We start from the raw sequence: 20466 nt of genomic DNA, 5'->3' as shown, positions 1-20466 counted from the left end.
GTTAAATTTTTTAGCATTATCTGCTTGCTCTTGAATTTCCCTTTGGTTTAATTTGAGTGATTTTTCCATATCTGTCACTTTTTGGTCCAGTTGGTGTATTCTGTCTTCTGTATCTGACACTCTACCTTCCATTTCATTCACTCTGTTGACCGTGGCTTCTATTGTGGTTTGCATGGTGGAAATGGATCCCTTTATGGATTCAATGTTGGTTCTCAGAGTACTGATCTCACCTCTCAATGAGGTGAGATCAGTATGCATTACCTCTAATTTGGCGTTTATCTCACTTCTTACTGAGGTTTGTGCAGCTTCTATTTTTGCATCCAATTTTTGTTTGATATCCTGTATATCTTTTGATAGTTCATCCTTGTGCTCTTTCAATTTCTGATCCATTTCTCGCTTTATTTCTTGACTCATTGCCTCCAGCAACCCTTGGATGTAGTTTTTGTCTTCCATTCCTGCTTTGCTCCCACTGGGGCTCTCCCCTGCGTGGCTGCTGGCTTTTGAGGTGAGCTTGCTGTCCTGGGTAGTGGTAAACCTTGTGATTTTTCTCTGTGATTTTCGCATGGGGGTTCAGGAGACTGCTCTTCAATCTTGTTTTGGTGTGTCTGTCTTTGCTTGGTTGCTGATTCTGTATTGGTAGAGAGAGTCTGTGCCTGATCTGGATTCTGTTGGGAGCCTATTTCCAGCTGCTATTCTGACTTACTTAGGATTCTCAGCTCTCTGCTGTAGATTGCTGGCAATTCCCGCCTTTGGAAGGGTTGAGCAGCCTAGACTGCTTGTATTTGCTCCTGCGGGTGCTCTTGGGAAGATCAGATGCTCTGGATGCACTCTCCCAAATACTGGAGTCTGCTATGGGCTCCTGATGTGTTTTTGTTTGTTTGTTTTGGGCTGGTTGTGGGCTTGAACTCTAGGTTTGGGTGCTGTCCCTCAGCTCTTCAGCTCAAGGCTGGCACCCTACCATTTGAGCCACAGCCCCACTTCTGACCCTTTGTGCTTTGTTCCGGCGCCGGTCCCCGGGCCTGGTTCTGGCCCCAGCCTGGAGCACGCTCGTTAGGCCTGTACTAATGTGTATACTACCTAGGTTATGCAGCCTGGAGGACACAGTTCAAATTTCTTCTACTGTTGGTAGTCTTGACCCAGGGGCGCTGTTCCTGGCTTGGGCATTAAGCTCCCTTCCAGGGGCGCTCTTGCTCTGGCCTGGCCAGCAGAGTGTGCTCCACCGGCTGGTGGAGCTCTCGAACAGTTCCCAGTTTTAGTGGGTCCTGTGGTCCGGGTGTTGGGGTAGGGAGTCTAGGTCAGGGTCTGGGGATTCCCTCCAGCTCTGGTCTCCCTTGATGGATTCACTGTCCCCTATGGGGTACTCACCCTGTAGGTCGTCAGTTGTTGTTGCAATCCGAGTTCAGTTGGGGTGGTTGCGGGCTGGGTTGGGCGGCCTCCCGCCGGGTCGTTGCGATCGCGATCGGGCAGGTGGTCTGCCGACAGGTCCCTTTGTGGCGCTGCTGGTGCCAGGCGGCTTTGGCGGGATGGAGCCTCTCCGCTCCGGTGGAGAGTGAGGGGTGGGGGTGGGATCCTCGTGGAGACTCCCGGCTGGTAGGTTTCTCTGTTCCTGGCCATCCGCTGTTCTGCAATCCGGTACCTGGTGATCTGTAAGCAGCCCCCTGTGTCTCTGTGGCTCCGGCAGCCCCCGCTGGGCCGGCGGGCCGGCGGCTTGGCGCACTGCCGCGCGGCCAGTAAAGGTTGGGGGAGGGGTCTTCGCTCTTCTCTGTTCTGAATTTCTTCTTTTCCTCTCTTTCTTTTTTTGTTATTTTCCACCTCTGGTTTTTCTCTGAGTGTTCGTCTTTTTGTTGTTGTCGGTCTCTTGGGGAGATTAAGTGTTGGAACTCGAACTCTCTTTTTGGTTGGAGAGAGCTGTGGCGTTTCCCTACTGCCCCGTCGCCATCTTGGTCCCCCCTCCGCAGATTCCTTTTCAATAGAGCCCATCTACTGAACTCTCTTTTTGTTTTCCTTTTTCTATTAGACTCTTAATAGTGGTGCTACAAATAGCACTAGCTGTGCTTGGAAAACTAAGAGAGAAAAAAAGAGAGCACAGCACAGGAGATAATTAAAGAGGGAAGCAGGGAGAAAATGATTAGGAGGAGAGGCAAGGAAGGGAGGGAAGGGACTTTGCCACTTACTGAGCACTCTCTCTGGGTTCAACCATGAGTCAACATAATGTACAAGATATATTGGGTAATTGATGTGTGTCTAGGGGTGGGGTGGGTACTAGGGCTTGAACTCAGGGCCTCTCACGCTCACTTGGCTCTTTTGCTTAAAGCTGGCACTCTATCACTTGAGCTATACCTCTACATCAAGGTTTGTGCTGGTTAATTACCAATGAGATTCACAGATTTTTCTGTCCAGGCTGGCTTCAAACCAGGATCCTCCTATCTCAGCCTCCTGAGTAGCCAGAATTACAGGTGTGAGCTACCTGAGTAGCTAGGATTGTAAATGTAAGCCACCTGGGGCTGGCTGGGTATTTTCTGAGGATTATGGCTCCTGAGTCAAGCAACTTGTATATGGAAAGTTAACACAGAAGCACATACCTCTAATCTTTTCAATAATACTCTTAAAATTCATTCTCTCTCTCTTCCTCTCTCCCTCTCTCCCTCTCTCCTTATTGGGTCAAGTGGTACATCACTTGTCTAGCAAGCAGAAGACCCTGAGATCAATCCCTAATACTATTTTGTCCCCTCTCCACCCAAAGACTGGGATTTGGTGCCCATGGCCCTTCAAAGTATGGTTAATTCCTTGGTAAACAATGTCTGGCTGCGTGCTGGTGGCTCATGCCTATAACCCTAACAATTCAGGAGGCTGAGATCTGAGAATCTCAATTTGAGGCCAGTCCGAGTAAGAAAGTTTATGAAACTCTTATCTCCAATTAACCATCAGAAAACCAAAAATGGAGCTGTGGGTCCAATTGGTAGAGTGCTAGCCTCGAGCAAAAAGAACTTAGGGACAGTGTCCAGGCCCTGAGTTCAAGCCCCATGGCCAACAAAAACATAAAAACAAAAACAAATATGGTCTGAAGTCTCAAACAGCAAGTAAGTTCCAATCTGTTCCTTTATATGATTTTTATATTTATAAGAATACATAAAGTCAGGCACTTTGGCTCTAATCCTAGCTACTGAGGAGGCTGAGATCTGAGAATCACGGTTCAAAGCCAGCCCAGGCAGGAAGTCCATGAGACTCCTGTCTCCAGTTAACCACCCGAAAACCAGAAGTGGCTCTGTGGCTCAAAATACTAGAGCACTAACCTTGAGCAAAAGAGCTCAGGGACAGCGCCCAGCCTCTGAGTTCAATCTCCATGATTGACAAGAAAACAGAAAAAAGAAAAAGAATACATAAGCACATTGTAAGTTCTTCATTAGCTCCATACCTGTTTTGCTGATGGCAAACTATTTGACTAGAGGTCAGATTCCAAACCATCTTTCCAAATCTGACTAAAAGCAGAGTCTCTGGCTCTCTTTAAGGCTCCCTGGCCACTCATGGTGTTACGTACACACAGTGTGTGCTGTATCTGAATATAGGTTTGGTCACTTATCTTTGTTTACCTCCGCTCCTTGGTCCCTCCATAACTGTTTGAAGAAGATGCAGATGCAGACTTAGGGAAAAAGTAGGCTTAGCTTCTAACCCTGCTGTGGCCACTGTAGTGTTTGAGTAACAGATTCTTTATTTGCCCCAAACTCTGTGGTAAGAGTGAATAACTTTAACCAAGGTTGTACTGCAAAGGAAACATGGCATTCTTTTACTCATTCAAAAGAGCCCAAAGCCAGCCAGGTATCAGTAGCTCACACCAGTAATCCTAGCTACTCAGAGGCTGAGATCTGAGGGTAGTTTGAAGCCAGCTTAGGCAGGAAAGTCAGTGAAACTTACCTCTGTTTAACCAGAAGTGGAGCTGTGGCTCAATGGTAGAGCTCTAGCCTTGAGCAAAATAGCTTAGAGACAGCATTCAAGCCCCAAGTTCAAGCCCCAGTACTGGCACACACGCGCGTGCACGTTCATGCACGTGTGCGCGTGCGCACACACACACACACACACACACACACACACACACACACACACACACCCTCCTCCCCTAAAAGGCTAAAGCTATCCTACACCGAGGTTGCTCATACAAACTTCCTTGCGCCATCTGGTTTTGAATCTTCTCCTGTTTACTGCAGCCTTAGATAAAAATCTTTTTCTACCAGCATTGTGAGAGAAAGTAACCCCGAGCCCAGGGTTACACTTACCTCACACTGACCTCAGAATCACAGAATTTCCCACATCCCACTCATTTGATCTTCTCTACAGAGTGTCATGGAAACAAAACAGAAATAAGAAACTTTCCTCCCTACTCACCCAGAGGCTGAGTGAAGAGGAAAATAAAATTGGTGTGATAAGGGTCACTTCCTTAAAGCTAAACAGAGTTGGAGGTGGGGGGACCGATTCTATGTTCTGTCTTCTTGGTTCTCCAGGTCCTCTCAGAAATCCTCCACCCAGTGTACCTTTCACTGTCTCTTTGGACCACTTCTCTTTAGGTGTTCTTCTTTCCTGCTCCCCACATCCTCACATCCCCATATCCTCACACCCCACAGTGAACTGGGGAAGAGCAAATATGAAGTGATTTTACTCCCCTTGTATTCCTCTTTCCCTATATTCTGTTTCTGCTGTCCATAGACTGACATTGCTCTTGATGGAATGACAATACAAAGTAGGGGGAAAGAAAGTGCCCTTGAATGCCCATGTTCTTGCTCTATCTCTCTGTCTCTTTGTCTGTCTGTCTGCCTGCCTGCCTGCCTGTCTGTCTGTCTCTCTTTCTTCTCTTTCTCTCTCTCTCTCTCTCTCCTCCCTCCCTCTCCCTCTCCCTCTCCCTCTCTCTCCCTCCCTCCCTCCCTCCCTCCCTCTCTCTCTCTCCCTCTCTCTCTCTCTCTCTCTCTCTCTCTCTCTCTCTCTCTCTCTCATCACTGCTGGCATACTACCACTTAAGCCATACCTCTAGCCTAGCTTTTTGTACTGAGGCTCGAACTCAGGGCTTAGGCACTGTCCCTAAGCTTTTTCATTCAAGAATGGCTCTCTACCACCTGAGCCACAGCTCCACTACAGGATTGTTGCTGCTAGTTCATTGGCAATAAGAAAGAGTTTCTGTTCTGTCGCTGCTAGCTTCAAAGCACAATCCTCAGTTCTTAGCCTCTGAGTAGCTAGGATTACAGGCATGAACTACCAGCACCCATCGACAGCATCTTCAGCCCATCTTTGTGTTGTTTATTTTGGAGATGGTGTCTCAAATATAGACTTGTCTGCCAAGGCTGGCTTTGAACTTCAGTCTTCTGGATCTCAGCATCATGAGTAGCTAGGATTTTAGGAGTAAACTATTAGATCCCTGCCAAAGTTATACATTCTTATTCTAAAATCTTTTTCTCTTTCCTTCCTATTTCAGGCCTTGAAACAAAATCATACCAAAAACAACCTTCCACAACCACAGTGGATTTGTCTGTCTATGTTCTCTGTGAATTAGAACCTTCTAGGTTTTACATGTTTTATCACTGTGTGTTCTTCTTCAAAGACATGGTGACCTTACCCTGGGAAAACCAAACAATGATAGTAGAATTTGTGTTTCAAGGATTTTCTTCTATTCTGCAGTGAAATATTTCTCTTTATGTCGTTTTTTCTTTGCTATGTATTAACAATTTCTGGAAACATATTGCTTGTTCTTGTTGTTTTGTTCACCCATGCCCTCCATACTCCCATGTACTTCTTCCTGGTGAATCTGTCATTTCTGGAGGTCTGGTACACCTCTAATATTGTCCCCAAGATGTTGCTGATCATCATAGCTGAACAGAAGACTATTTCTGTGGCTGGCTGCCTGGCACAATTCTACTTCTTTGGATCTCTAGCAGCAATCGAGTGGCTTTTGCTCACTGTGATGCTCTGTGATCACTACCTGGCTATTTGCCATCCTCTCCACTACCCCATCCTCATGATAGGTCCTCTCTGCATTCTATTGGCTACTGGCTCTTGGTTCTGGTGCTTCCTCCTCCCAGCAACCACCATGGTTCTTCTGGGTAGACAGACATTCTGTGGATCCAATGAAATTGATCACTTCTTTTGTGACTTCACCCTTCTGATCCATCTCTCCTGCCCCAACACCTCACTGACTGAGACCATTGCCTTTGCCCCCTCCTTGGCAGTTGCTCTGGTTCCATTCCTTCTTATCACAGCCTCTTACTCTGGCTGCTATTCTAAGAATCCCATCTGGCACAGACTAGAGAAAGGCCTTCTCCACCTGCTCTTCCCACCTCACTGTGGTCACAATGTTTTACGGGACTCTGATTGCCACCTACCTGGTGCCCTCAGCCAATTCTTCCCAGTGCTTGCACAAAGGGTTCTCTCTGCTCTCTACCTTCCTGACACCCATGTTCAACTCCATCATCTACAGCCTGAGGAACAAAGACATCTGTGAAGCTCTGAAGAAGTGTGTGAGTGAAAAGTCAGCTGTCTTCAGATGATGCCAACGGAAAAGAACTATTCCAAATGACACTCCCAAATTCCAACAGCCTCAGGTAAATTAGTGTCCCAGATCTATGTGTCTGCAGATCCGATTATGCACCATCATCTGCAGTAATCCTGGATTCTGGTGAAAAAGCCTTTAATTGAACTGTTAAGGTCATCTACACATTCATTCAAATATTCATAAAGGGTCCACTATGTTCAAGGCACTGTGCTGGACATAATGATAAAATAATTAACAAAAACATACACATTTCCTGCTCTCATTGAACTAAGTCTTAGGGGGGAAAGAAAAATATTAATCAAGCAGTTAATATAAAACCACAAATATAAATATTAAGTTATGCTTACAATTCAAAATTGAAAACAATAACTACCAGATGAGCTATTAGAATGGTCAAAACCCAGAATATTAACATGAGATGCTGACAAGGATGTGGAGCAACAGGAACTCTCAATTATCCCTGGTGGGGATGTGAAAAGGTCTTGCAGTTTCTCACAAAACCAAACATATTTTTTACAATGTAAATTTTTAATCATGCTTTTAGAATTTTTTCAAGTTCTCAATTATTTCTGTAAAATAAAACTGTACAGAAATGCTTATAACAACATCTGGAGAAGGGCACTGCTGGAGCTTGAATTCAGGGCTTCAGCTCTGTCCCTGAGCTTTTTTCCTCAAGGCTAGTGATCTAAAACTTGAACCACAGCTCTAATTATGGCTTTTTGGGTAGTTAAATAGAGATTAGAGCTCATAGACCTTTCTGCCCAGGCTAATTTCGAAGTGCAATTTTCAGATCTCAGCTTGTGAGTAGCTGGGATTACAAACATGAGCCACCAGTGCCCATCAACAGCATTATTAATAATTGCCCCAATTTGGCAACAGTCAAGATGTCCTCCATGGATAAACTGTGTTGCATCCAGACAATAAGATATTCAGTACTAAAAATGATTGAATTATTGAGTTACTCAAAGACCTAGAAAAACATTGTATTATCAAGTGGCAGTGTTCAGCCAAGCTGAAAAGGATATGCACCATATGATTCCACTACATGACACTTGCAAAAAAAAAAAAAAAAGACTATAGAAACATTAAACAGATCGGTGGAAGCCTGGTGGTAGGAGGAGAGGGAATGAATAAACAGAGCACAGGGGAATGTGGAGGCAGTTAAACCCTAATGATATTCTAAAGGTGCTAGGTCCTATACCTTTGTCCAAATCTATCAAATGCAATGAATTCATGCATAGAATGTAAGGCAAAGAGTAAACCCTAACTGAACATTGGGTGAAAATGGTGTGGCACTACAGGTTCCTTGGTTATACAAATTGTGCCAGTTAGGTGTGGGATTTAGATAGTTATAGAAGACTTTATGTGAATAGGTAGGGGCAGAGGGTATGTGAGAACTCTGTCCTTTTTATTCAATTGTGCTTGAACTTCCAACTTCTTAGAAAATAAATCTATGTAAAAATTATAATCATTTTAAATGTTAATTGTACATCAAGAATATTAACTTCAGTTCCTTTCCCTGGAGTAGATTTAGCAAAGTATTACCTAATCCTTTGCACTTTAGGACTTAGAAGTAGGAACATAAAGATCTGAATAAACGGAGCTAAGCTAAGGACCTAACATTGACTCTGCTACCATAAATAGGAGAGCTCAATTCAATGTTAGGATTTCATATTTATCGAGTGTCACCTTGTCTTGGCAGGCCTTCTTTTGTATATACTTGCTCCCCTTCCTGCTAACACATGCTCTCAAGTTATTAAAACAAAGGATACAGTGTGTGTGTGTGTGTGTGTGTGTGTGTGTGTGTTCATAGCTTTATGAGATTCTAAAGAGCTGCACTTACTTCAGAGTAGAAAAGGTGAGGTTAGCATTATACACTCAGATGTAATCTAGTTCCTGCAAAGTATGTTCCCTTAGCACTAAGAACAGAATCATATTTTTCCTAAACTTTTCTCTTTATTTTATTTCTCTTTATTTTATAAGAAATTGTATTCTCTCCTCATGGAGGTTGCTTAAAACTCAACACATTCTGCATTGGATGTTTGAAAATATGTCCAGACTTTGCTTTCTGAAGAGAGGATGTTCCTCTTGAAACTCTTCTAAGCAGAGAGAATATTGTTGGGATCATCCCAGTGAAAGCAAAAGTTGTCAGCTTTCAACTGTGGCTTACTCATAGCAAGTATCAGATCAACAGCAGATTGGTCTGGGGGGTGAGGAGTTGGATAGCTAAGAGAGCTAGCATATGTATCATGGACAAGTTTTGAATTCAAATGCTGCCACTTCTTAGCATCATGGTTTAGGTACAGCACTTACTAATCTTACTCTTGCTTTTCTGTAAAAGAAGACAATCACCTCTGTGTGCTAATCCCATATCTCTGAGGAGTCAGGGTGAGCATGGTATGCTGGCTCTCACAAGAAGAGCTCACTGAACGGAGAGCTCCATCAGCTCATCTTCCAAGTTCTCCTTCCACCCCAAACCCTAGCCTAAATTATTATCCAGCAAAAATTCACTTTTGATATTATAAAGTGATAAATGGCCAGCACCAGTGGCTCATGCCTGTAATTCTAGCTGCCCAGAAGGCTGAGATCTGAGGATATCAGAAGCTAGCCTGAGCAGAAAAGTCTATAAGACTCTTATCTCTAACTACCAAAAAGCCAGAACTGGAGCTATGTCTTAAGTGATAGAGCACCAGCCTTGAGTGAAAAATCTAAGCACCCAGGCCCTGAGTTCCAGCCTGAAACACGCACAAAAAGTGACAAATGTTAAGACCCAAGAAAAATAGGACTACTCTGTATTCTTTCATAGATAAGAATGATTAGAGAGATTTCCTCAGGCATTTATAGGACAAGGACTAGCTTCTACCACTTCTGTTCTGAGTCCAAGCTTTTATCCTCAAAGCCACACTAACCATTTACCAACCAACTTATTTCTATTTTTGCTTTGGGAATTGCTCTTAAAATGCCCCCGGGATCATCATTTTGCTCTACTTGGAGAAAGGTTTCATAGCACACGCCAGAACCCTTGATGTCCGCAGCAGCCCCAAGACTGACAGTGCATGTCCTACCTGATCACAGCCTAGTATCGGGTCACAAAGCCTCAAGGCTTTTGTGGTCAGCAAATCCCTGTCAATAGGGAAAATATTTCCTCTATATTCCTTCTATAGGAAGCCACAACTCCCAACCCCTTAAATAGGGAAGAAACAAGTTGGGGGTTAGAACTAGCTTCCTCTTTGCATTTGACATGAAAATGAAACATGAAGGCTAGCGTTCTACCCCAGTTAACAACGTCTACAAGACTCTAGGAGCCACATTCCTGGTCATATAACTGGAAACAAATCCCAAACAGTAGCAAAGAACCGCAAAGTACAACATTCTGACAAATGACTTTAAATAGACTGAAGAGTCTGAGCAAACGTAACTATGAAACCACCAAAAAAAGGAAGGAGAGAAAGCAGTATTTGAGTCTTACTGGTGTGTTCTCTGAGCAGTTCTGCTTTTATCTATTTTGTTTATTGCTGTTCCATTTAAAACATTATTTGAATTCTTCTGTTCCTATGCATGCGGGTGCAAGCTTGTGCGCAAGGGCACACACACACACACACACACACACACACACACACACACCATATTTTTTCCTTTAGTTATTTTTGTGCCAGTAGTAGGGCTTGAACTCAGGGCTAAAGCACTGTCCCTTAACTTTTTCTGCTCAAGGCTAGAACTCTACCAATTGAAACACAGCTCCATTTCTGTGTTTTGTTTTGTTTTGTTTTTTGATTTTTAAGATAAAGGTCTCACAGACTTTCCTTCTTGGGTTGGCTTCGAACATGAATCCTCAGATCTTAGCCTCCAAGTAGCTAAGATTATAGGCATAAGCCACAGTGCCTAGTTCATATTTTTCTTTTTTTACCAAGCTCTTCCATTTATTTAGCTTCTTTCATTTATGTTGCTTGTTTTGTTTTTGCTGGAAAATATACAAAAACATGGGGAAGATATGTAAAACATGTTTGGCTAAATGTATACTTTGTAAGTTCAAGAAGAGTAGGTAGGCCCTGAATGAGAGGAGAATGAAAGGAAAAAGTTTGCAAAGAAGACTACAGTCCTTGGGATTATAGCTTTTATAAAATGATGTTGTAAATCTACCAGTACCATCTTAACACTGTAAGTTTTAAAATTTTTACTTTTAATTGAAATATAATAATTATACACACTTATGGAGTGATAATTTGATACATGTGTAGAATGTGTAATGATCAGTTGGAGGTAACTTTAGCATTTCCATCTACTTAAACATTTACCATTTCTTTGTATGGGAGCCTATGAACTCCTCTGTTCTGGTTCTTTATAAAATATAAACATATGGGTTGGGAAGGTGGCTCAGTGGTAGAGCGCTTGCCTTGCATGCCTGAGGCCCTGGGTTCGATTCCTCAGCATCACATAAGCAAAAAGAAAAAGCCGGAAGTGGCTCTGTGGCTCAAGTGGTAGAGCACTAGCCTTGAGCTGAAGAGCTGAGGGACAGCGCCCAGGCCCAGAGTTCAGGCCCCACAACCGGACCCCCAAAAAAAATAAATAAATAAAATAAAATAAAATATAAACATAATCACCATACTGTGTTATCCAATATTAAAAGTTTTTCCCAACCAAATTGTATTTTGGTATTCATTACCTGACTTCCCTCTACTCTCCCCTCCTCCCTAGTTCTTAGGAATTGATACTTTACTCTCCCCTAGAAGATCAACTTTTTTGATAGCTCTGCATATGGTAAGAATATGTAGTGTTTAACTTTTGTTGCCTGATTTATTTAACTTCATATAATGTCCTCTAATTCCATCCATGTTACTATACCTGACAGGATTTCCTTTTTCCTTTTCTTTTTGGTGCCAGTTCTAGGATTTGAATTTAGGGCCTAGGCGCTGTCTGTGAGCTTTTTGTTCAAGGTGAGTAATGCTCTGCCACTTGAGCCACAGCTCCACTTCTGGCTGTTTTGGTGCTTAGTTGCAGACAAAAGTCTCAAGGACTTTCCTTCCCTGGCTGGCTTTGAACAGCAACCCTCAGATCTCAGCCTCCTGAGTAGCACGAGATTATAGTGAGCACAGGCAGCTGGCTAGGATTTTCATTATTTTAAAAACTGTGTATTGTACATTTGTATTGTACCATCAGCTCATCTGCAGATTGACATTTTGGTTATGGGTAAAGGACAGTCTTTTAAAAAGTGAACAACTGGCTCACACTGTAATCCTAGCTACTTAGGAGACTGCGATCTAAGGATCATGGTTCAAAGCAGCAGGGACAGGAAAGTTTGTGAGACTTGTATCTCCAATTTACCACCAAAAAGTCATAAGTAGAGCTGGGACTCAAATGGTAGAGGGTCAGTCTTGGGCAAAATAGCTTAGGGAAAGTGCCCAGGCCCTGAGTTCAAGCCCTGGCATGCCCTCTGTGTTTCTCTCTGTTTCTCTCTCTGTCTCTTTCTGTCTCTCTGTCTCTGTGTCTGTCTCTGTCTCTCTCTCTCTCACACACACACACAAACACATACACACACACACATACACACACACACACAGTGGTGCTGGGAAAATTGAGAAGCCATATATTATTCAAAATTCAACCCCAAATGTATCAAAGACGTAAAAGTAAGACATAAAAACTGAAACTACTAGAAGAAAAATGTGAGAAACACTTCAAGACACTGGTATAAGCAATGTATAATTGTGGATAAAAAACCAACAACACAAGCAACAAAAGTGAAAATAGAAAAACTGAATGATAAGATGCTACTGCAAAGTGAAGCAAACAGCAGAATACAGAGACAATCTGAAGAATAAGCGAATATATATAAGTATGTGTAAGCAAATCCTCTGGCAGCATTAACATTTACAACACATAACAAAAATTAAAAAAAAAAACTCCAAAAACATGGTGGGGCTGGAAAGGTGGCTCAGTGGTAGAGCACTTGCCTTGCATGCTCGAGGCCCTGGGTTCGATTCCTCAGCACCACATAAGAAAAAAGCCGGAAGTGGCGCTGTGGCTCAAGTGGTAGAGTGCTAGCCTTGAGCTGAACCGCTGAGGGACAGCGCCCAGGCCCATAGTTCAGGCCCCACAACCAGACCCAAAACAAACAAACAAAAAAAACCAAAGGCCACATGGGCAGATGGTCTGAATTGGTATTTGTGGACAGAGGACAGACAAACAGCCAACAAGCAGATGAACGTCCCAAATCACTAATCAAGGAGACAACAATTACAACTACAACAAGGTATCATCTCACCGAAGTCAGAATGCCTGTTTTAAGAAATAAAAGTAAAAAAATAAATTCTAAAGAGGATATAGAGAAAGGGGAATTCTTATAATTGTAGGTGGGAATGTAAATTAGTTGTCATTATGTAAAACCATACATAATATACAGGTTTCTTGTAAAACTAAGAATAGAACTACCAGATGATCCAGCTGCACTATTTTCGTGTGTAAAGATCCAAAGGAAATGAAGTCAGCATATCAAAGGGACACCACGTACTATGACTTTTAAAAATTATTTTTTATGTTTTTGTATTTTTACTTAAGGTTGCTGTTCAGCCACTTGAGCTACACACCTCCACTTTTGGCTTTTTGTTGGTTTATTGGAAATAAGATACCTGCCTGGCCTACCTTTGAATCTCAGTCCTCAGATCTCAGCCTCCTGAGTACCTAAGATTACAGGTGTGAGCACGGGCACTGGCCTCATACCATATTTACTGTAGCACTATTCACAGTAGCTAAAGTTTGTGAATTAGTACTGTTGTTTTTTGTTTTTTGGGTTCCCCCCCCTTCTGAGTGCCTATAAGTTGTGCAAATTAGGGGGTTTTTGTATTTGTTTTTTATTTTTTTGTGGGTTTTTTTTTGTTGGTTGTGAGGCTTGAACTCTGGGCCTGGGCGCTGTCCCTCAGCTCTTCAGTTCAAGGCTAGCACTCTACCACTTGAGCCACAGCACCATTTCCAGCTTTTTCTGCTTATGTGGTGCTGAGGGATTGAACCCAGGACCTTATGCATGCAAGGCAAGCACTCTACCACTGAGCCACCTTCCCAGCCCCTGCAAGTTAAGTTTTAAATCAACATTTGGTAGTAACTTTGCCTGGCTTCTTAAGGACCCATCCTGTGGGACACCAGATACTCCCTCACGTATCTTATCTTTAAGGCTCAGTTCTAGATTGATCTGCAATAGAAGTCTATTTAATGCTTCTGTACATCACCTTTTCCATAATTTTTTTAAAAGAAGTCTATTGTCTTCCACAGATGGTTAGATTCCATCTCATGACAAGGGAAGAGAATGCTACATGTCCTATAAGTCCTGATACATTTCCCAGGACTATGGAGCCCTTTGATGATTATGGGGGAGGATATATGGATGTACAGTCAGGGTTGGATTAGTGGAGTTGCAGGAGAGAGCTATCATAGCCATTGTAGAAATCACTGTACAAATTTTTTCTTCCTTCCTTTCATTCTTCCCTCTCTCCCTCTCTCCCTCCCTCCCTCCCTTCCTTCCTTCTTCCCTTCCTTTTATTCTTTCTCTTGCTCTCTCTTTCTTTTCCTTCCTTCCTTCTGTCTGTCCTTTCTTCCTGTCTGTCTGCCTTCCTTCCCTTCCCTTTCCTTTCCTTCCTTCCTCTTTCTTTCTTTCCCTTCCTTTCCTTCCTTTCCTTTTTTCTTTCCTTCCTTCTTTCCTTCCTTCCTGTCTGTCTGCCTTCCTTCCCTTCCCTTTCCTTCCTTCCTCTTTCTTTCTTTCTCTTCCTTTCCTTTCTTCTTTCCTTCCTTCTTTCATTGCTTCCTGTCTGTCTGTCTTCCTTCCCTTCCCTTCTCTTCCCTTCCTTTCCCTTCTCTTCCTTCCTTTCTTTCTTTCTCTTCTTCCTTCCTTCCTTTCTCTCTCTCTTTACTCCCTTTCTTCCTTCTTTCCTTCCTCCTTCCTCCCTCCCTTCCTTTTATTCTTTCTCTTGCTCTCCCTGGGTTTCTTCCTTTCTGTCTGCCTTCCTTCCTTCTCCTCCCCTTCCATCCTTCCTTCCTTCCTTCCTTCCTTCTTTCTCTTTCTTTTTCTTTTGCTCTCTCTCTTTCTTTCTTTTTTGCTGTTCCTAGGGCTTGAATTTAGGGCCTCACAGGCTTTTGTTTGGCTTTTTTGCTCAAATCTTTCACTCTACACTTGAACCACACCTCCACTTCCAGCTTTTTGCTAGTTAATTGGAGGTGTCGTTCAGATTTCTCTTCTCAGGCCGACTTTGGACTGGACTCTCAGATATCCATTTCCTCAATAGTTGCAATTACAGGTGTGAGCCACCAGCATTCACTTAGGTGTACTTTCTGAAAGACCTCTTAGTGCTTTCTCTGAGTTCAAGCAAGAGAGTATGGAAGCGCATCTAGCCTGCTACAACAGTGTTATCTGTTCTCCATGGTTTCTACTGTCCTTACTCATGTGAGCTCAAAGAAGACAGGACCTTACCAAGAGGGAAGCCCAGCTTTCATGCTGCAATCCAGAGTCTGCAGGACAAGGGGAATACTCCTTGTGTGTTCTTCCGTGGCCTGCCTGTCCTGCTAAGCACAGAGTAACTGGAGGGTGGTGGTATCTGCTTCGTTCCTATAGGACTGGGATCAGGGCCCAGTTTCTTACCCATGCTAAGTGGGTTCTGATTCTGAAAAAAGTCAGAAAGATCAACTAGGTGTTTTCTAAGCAACATCCTGGTAGAAAAGACTAACATCATGTTTTAACTTTGTAGAATTTTTACACACAGTTCCTCACTTGGTCCCAGGAAGAAGAAAAAAATCCTTACGGAATAGATGAGGAAACTAAGACTCAAAGATGCTAAAATACTCTCTCAAAGTATTTTTGTGAATGCTTTCTAGTTTCTAGCCCTCAGCTACTCTCATTACATTACACTCCTAGTTTATCTTCTGGGCAGATTTTTTTAAATTATAGCTACAAATAACCAATCAGGTTCTGTCTTGCTTGGGGTTTAATCCAGTGTGGCTTGGACATACGCTTTATATACAGCCTTCTGCTGGTACCATTCTCCTAGCTGCATATGCCACCGACTCTGGCATATTCTTATATGTCTGTGATACATTATGAATACTTGATATAGGACCAACAATATACGCCCTACATTTAAGACCAAGATTTTAATTCATTACTTAATATGAATGTTTTTGATATATGTAGATGACATAAAGCCAAATGTTAGAGTTTTTAAGCACTTGTACAAAATGTAACTTATAATATTAATCAGCTTGTATTGTGTTTTCTTTTTAAACTAACATTCTAAAGCCTAGGGGGAAGATGGCTCAAGTGGTAAAATATCCACTTAGCCAGTGGGAGGTCCTGAGTTCAAATCTCAGTACTACAATAAATGACATTCTATTTCTACATGTGGTGGTACACATTTTAATCCCAGATACTCTGGAGGCAGAGACAGGAGGATTGAAGCTTGAGGGCTACCCTAGGCAAATGTTATCAAGATCCTATCTCAAAAACAAGACAGACATAGCAATGGACTCCTGTTATATTGGCTATTCCTCAAGTACAGTCAGGAGATAGGAGATTTGTGATTTGAAGCTAGTATGAAGAAAGTTAGCATAAAATCCTAGCTCAGAAACAACCTAAAAATAGCTAGAGGACTAGCTGTGTGGCTAAAATGGTAGGGACTTACCTAGCAAACCCAAGACCCCAAGTTCACTCCCTAGTATTACACATACAAAGATTTGTCCTAGCCCTTCATTTCAAAACATTACTCTTAGAATGTAAAAGCAAAACCTATTGCACTACAGGTTAAATCTATTCTCCCATTTGAAGCTTCCAGTCTTATCATTCTTCTATGCCTTTTAAAACTCTAATATTCTTGTTTAGTCTGTTGACTTAGGAGTTCTAGCTCTATTTACCTCAAACTGGAGTAGTGACTATATTCCAATAATCAAAGCAGCCAGCCTAGAATGGTTGGGGGAGGGACAAATGGTCTAAATGGGAATCCAAAGGCTTCATCATGTTTTCAAGAGGGTGTTTTTTTTTCTCCCTGTCCTGGGGCTTGAACTCAGGGCTTGGATGCTGTCTCTGAGCCTCTCTGTGCTCAAGGCTAACACTCTACCACTTGAGCCAAAGTGCCACTTAGGGCTTCTTTTGAATAGTTTATTGGAGGTAAGAGTCTCATGGACTTTATTCCCTGGACTGGCTTTGAACCACGACCTTCAGATCTCAGCCTCCTGAGTAGCTAGGATTACAGGTGTGAGCCACCAGCACCTAACACAAGAGGATTTTATTCTTTCCATTCCAAATGCATTTTGGAAAGTATTATTACATGCTAGTGAAGCAGTACTAACTTGTACTTCCACACTTGGTTTGACCAAGTTTATCTTCTAAACTACAAGGTTCCATTATCACCCATGATAGTTGGCCAAAATATAATTCATTGAAAGACCAAAGCATAAATCTGAATTCCTGCCAAATATCTCTTCACATTTGTTCCCCCCATCCTCGAGGTTGTGAACATTCTTCTGGATTATTCCATAATATGGGATTCCTTGATACTGACTCTGTCTCTTGCTTTCCTTCCTGCTTCTTCAGAACAGTATTAGTTCTCATTGCAATCCTGTAAGTTTGGGTAAATAGGCGTAGAGCTTTCTTTCCAACCCCAGTGGCCATGGCCATGGTTTGCAAGTCAAGCACTTGAATCAACCCTTTCAGTGGGTGAAAGAAACAGGCACATCAGAAAAAAGTATTATGTTAAAATGGTTTACTATGAGCAACTCTTCTCTTGAGATATTCTTGCTGGTTCTCTTAAGAGTCCCTTTTTAGCAACTACTCTTCTCTCCACAGATTTTCATGGTACTCACTGATTCCTTCCTTTTTTTTTTTTTTTTGGGTCCGGTCGTGGGGCCTGAACTCTGGGCCTGGGCACTGTCTCTCAGCTCTTCAGCTCAAGGCTAGCACTCTACCACCTGAGCCACAGCACTACTTCTGGCTTTTTTTTTCTTTTTGCATATGTGGTGCTGAGGAATTGAACCCAGGGTCTCAGGCATGCAAGGCAAGCACTCTACCACTGAGCCACCTTCCCAGCCCTGATTCCTTCCTCTTGACCTCTCCTCCTGTCTCAAATCTCTGTTCCCTAATTTCCAACCACTGTATTTATCTAAAGTGATTCAAATATGTAGAGTACCACCTACATGCCAGACACAGTATTAGGCACTAGAAGTACAATGATGAATAAAAGTAGGTCATGAACACACACAGAGTAACACCGAATGCATATAACTTTGAGTCTAGAGGAGAATCACTGAAAAACAATAAATGGTAAGGAGATAGGAGAATGAGGCCATAGAACATAACTACCTGATCCTGTTGTGGGGGAGGGAGATAGTGTTCCAAAAGGAACTAAATTGCAAAAGAAGAGCAAGAATTAGGTGAAAAAGTGGGAGGAACTTGGCACTGGGGGCTTACACCTATAATCGTGGCTACTCTGGAGGCTAAGTTCTTGAGCACAAGAACTCAGAGACAGCACTTAGGCCCTGAGTTCAAGCCCTGGGACCCAGTGTGTGTACACACTAGCACTGTGCACCCCCCCCCCCAAAGTGAGGAGATATTCTAGACACAGGAAAGAAAGAAAGAAAGAAAGGCAGAAAGAAAGAAAGAGAGAGAGAGAAAGAAAGAGAGAGAGAGAGAAAGAGAGAAAGAAAGAAAGAAAGAAAGAAAGAGAGGGAGGGAGGGAAGGAGGGAGGGAAAGGAAGAAAGAAAGGGAAAGGAAGAAAGGAAGGGAAAAGAAGAAAGGAAAGAAAGAAGGAAGGAAAGAAGGAAGGATATAAGGAAGGATGGATGGAAGGAAGGAAGGAGGAGAAAAGGGGAAAAGAGCAGATGAGGTAAGGGAGGGAGAAGGAGAAAGAGAGACACTAGATTGATTTATTCAAGCAATTCAAAGGAATGCAGTATCCAGTGTAATCCAGTGTGTCAGGACGTGGGGGTGGGGCAGGAGTGGTCAGCTGGGGAGTGAAGCAGTTACACTTGCATTTTTGAAGGTTCTTCCTCTTGGGGACAAAGTGGGGAAATGCCCTAGGTGTCTTGAAGGAGCCTAGAAATCATGTAACCCAGGTGAGAGATGAGGACTATTATCCAGTAATGCCTCCAGGATTGGAGAAGTTGGCCAGATTTAAGAATTATTTGGGCAATGTTATAATTTATAGAACTTGGTAGTAGAGAATGGAGCTAGTGGGAGAGAAGGTAATTGGCTTTTGACTTAGGCAGCTGGAATGCTCAACAGCATATCCCTGAGATAGCGAGTATAGGAGCAGACTTGAGTATGGACTATAGAGTTCACTGAACTAAATTTGATGTTGGATTTAAATGTAAGTGCAGCTTGAATGACAGATTAAGTCCATGGTCAAAGCAGTCTGGGAAAATATGTATACTGTACTCTAGTTAAAGAATATTGAGACTTGACCGGCTCTGACATAAAGAACATTTTCATGTTTATTTAACTGTTTCCCTGAAGGGCCTGCCCTCAGTGTAGATTATACAGAATCTGATTGCCACAGGGTGAATGCCATAGCTGGCTTTTCCAGATGTGTTCTTTCTAGTCAAGCACTGGGGAAAGTTTCAACATCTATTCATGTAGTGGATAAAGAAATGGGAGCCTGAATGTACATATGACCATATAAGATGATGCTAAGTGAAATGAACCCCAAGATATGGACACAAGAGGTTTTTTCCTTTTTTGCTCTTGTTTTTAATGTATTATGTGATTTTTTTTGGCTTCTTTTGTATGTTCTTCCCCTTACAGTATAACACCTGTTGTCACAGTATTTGATTCTATGCCTTGCATCATGTATATACATTTTTCTAATTTGGGGAGGGGAAGGGAAATAACAAAATGCTGAAACAAGGATACAGGTTGACCCATAGTAACAATGAGACATACAAGACACTATGTTGAAAACAAACTTTATAACTTGAGTGGGGAGGAGTTGGGGAGGTGGGGAGGAAAGGGATAGTAGGGAAAAAACAAAGGAGGGGGTAACAACACTCCATATGAAATCTACTCATTACCTTACTCATGTAACTATAACCCCTCTGTACAGTATCTTTACATTTTTTTGTTGTTGTTGTTGGTTGTGGGGCCTGAATTCAGGGCCTGGACGCTGTCCCTCAGCTCTTCAGCTGAAGGTTAGCACTCTACCACTTGAGCCACAGCACCACTTCTGGCTTATGTGGTGCTGAGGAATTGAACCCAGGGCCTCAGGCATGCAAGGCAAGCATTCTACCACTGAGCCACCTTCCCAGCCCCTTACAATAAAAAAAAAATTTTTTTTAAAGAAATGGGAGCTTGATACTTGATATCACAACTGTCTAGCAATAATACACTTGGTGTTGACAAGTCCATTGATCTTTCCCATAAAAAGAAATTCCAGAAGATGCAGCAGAGCTAAAGTTGAAAATATGTTTGTCGAAATACAATAGTCATAGTGTTTCCAAGTAACATCCTCTACATCTTGAGTTGGTTCCACTTGCTTTTTGTTTGTTTATCTATTGTGCTTGGCTGGGGTTTGAACTCAGGGCCTAGATATTGTCCTGTAGCTTTTTGTTGTTGTTGTTGTTGGTTGTGGGGCCTGAACTCTGGGCCTGGGCGCTGTCTCTCAGCTCTCCAGCTCAAGGCTAGCGCTCTACCACTTGAACCATAGCACTACTTCCAGCTTTTTTCTGCTTATGTGGTGCTGAGGAATTGAACCCAGGGCCTCATGCATGCAAGGCAAGCACTCTACCACTGAGCCACCTTCCCAGCCCATGTAGCTTTTCACTGGCACTCTACCACTTGAGTCACAGCTCTTATGGCTTTTTGGTGGTTAATTGGAGATAAGAGTCTCATAGACTTCCCTGTCTGGGCTGGCTTCGAACTTTAATCTTCAGATCTCATCTCCTGAATAGCTAGGATTGTAGGTATGTG

At 42.7% G+C, this 20466-nt stretch overlaps 1 pseudogene; it reads left to right on the top strand.

Moving 5' to 3' along the window:
• Nucleotides 1-5586: 5586 nt before the first annotated feature.
• On the top strand, nt 5587-6527 carry LOC122109143 (annotated as a pseudogene).
• The last annotated feature ends 13939 nt before the right edge of the window (nt 6528-20466 follow it).

Source organism: Dipodomys spectabilis, unplaced genomic scaffold (assembly GCF_019054845.1).
Source record: "Dipodomys spectabilis isolate Male_0828 unplaced genomic scaffold, ASM1905484v1 ptg000002l, whole genome shotgun sequence".
Classification (NCBI taxonomy): domain Eukaryota; kingdom Metazoa; phylum Chordata; class Mammalia; order Rodentia; family Heteromyidae; genus Dipodomys; species Dipodomys spectabilis.
Note: the sequence above shows the minus strand (reverse complement) of the source record. Positions and strands in the feature narration are given on the sequence as shown.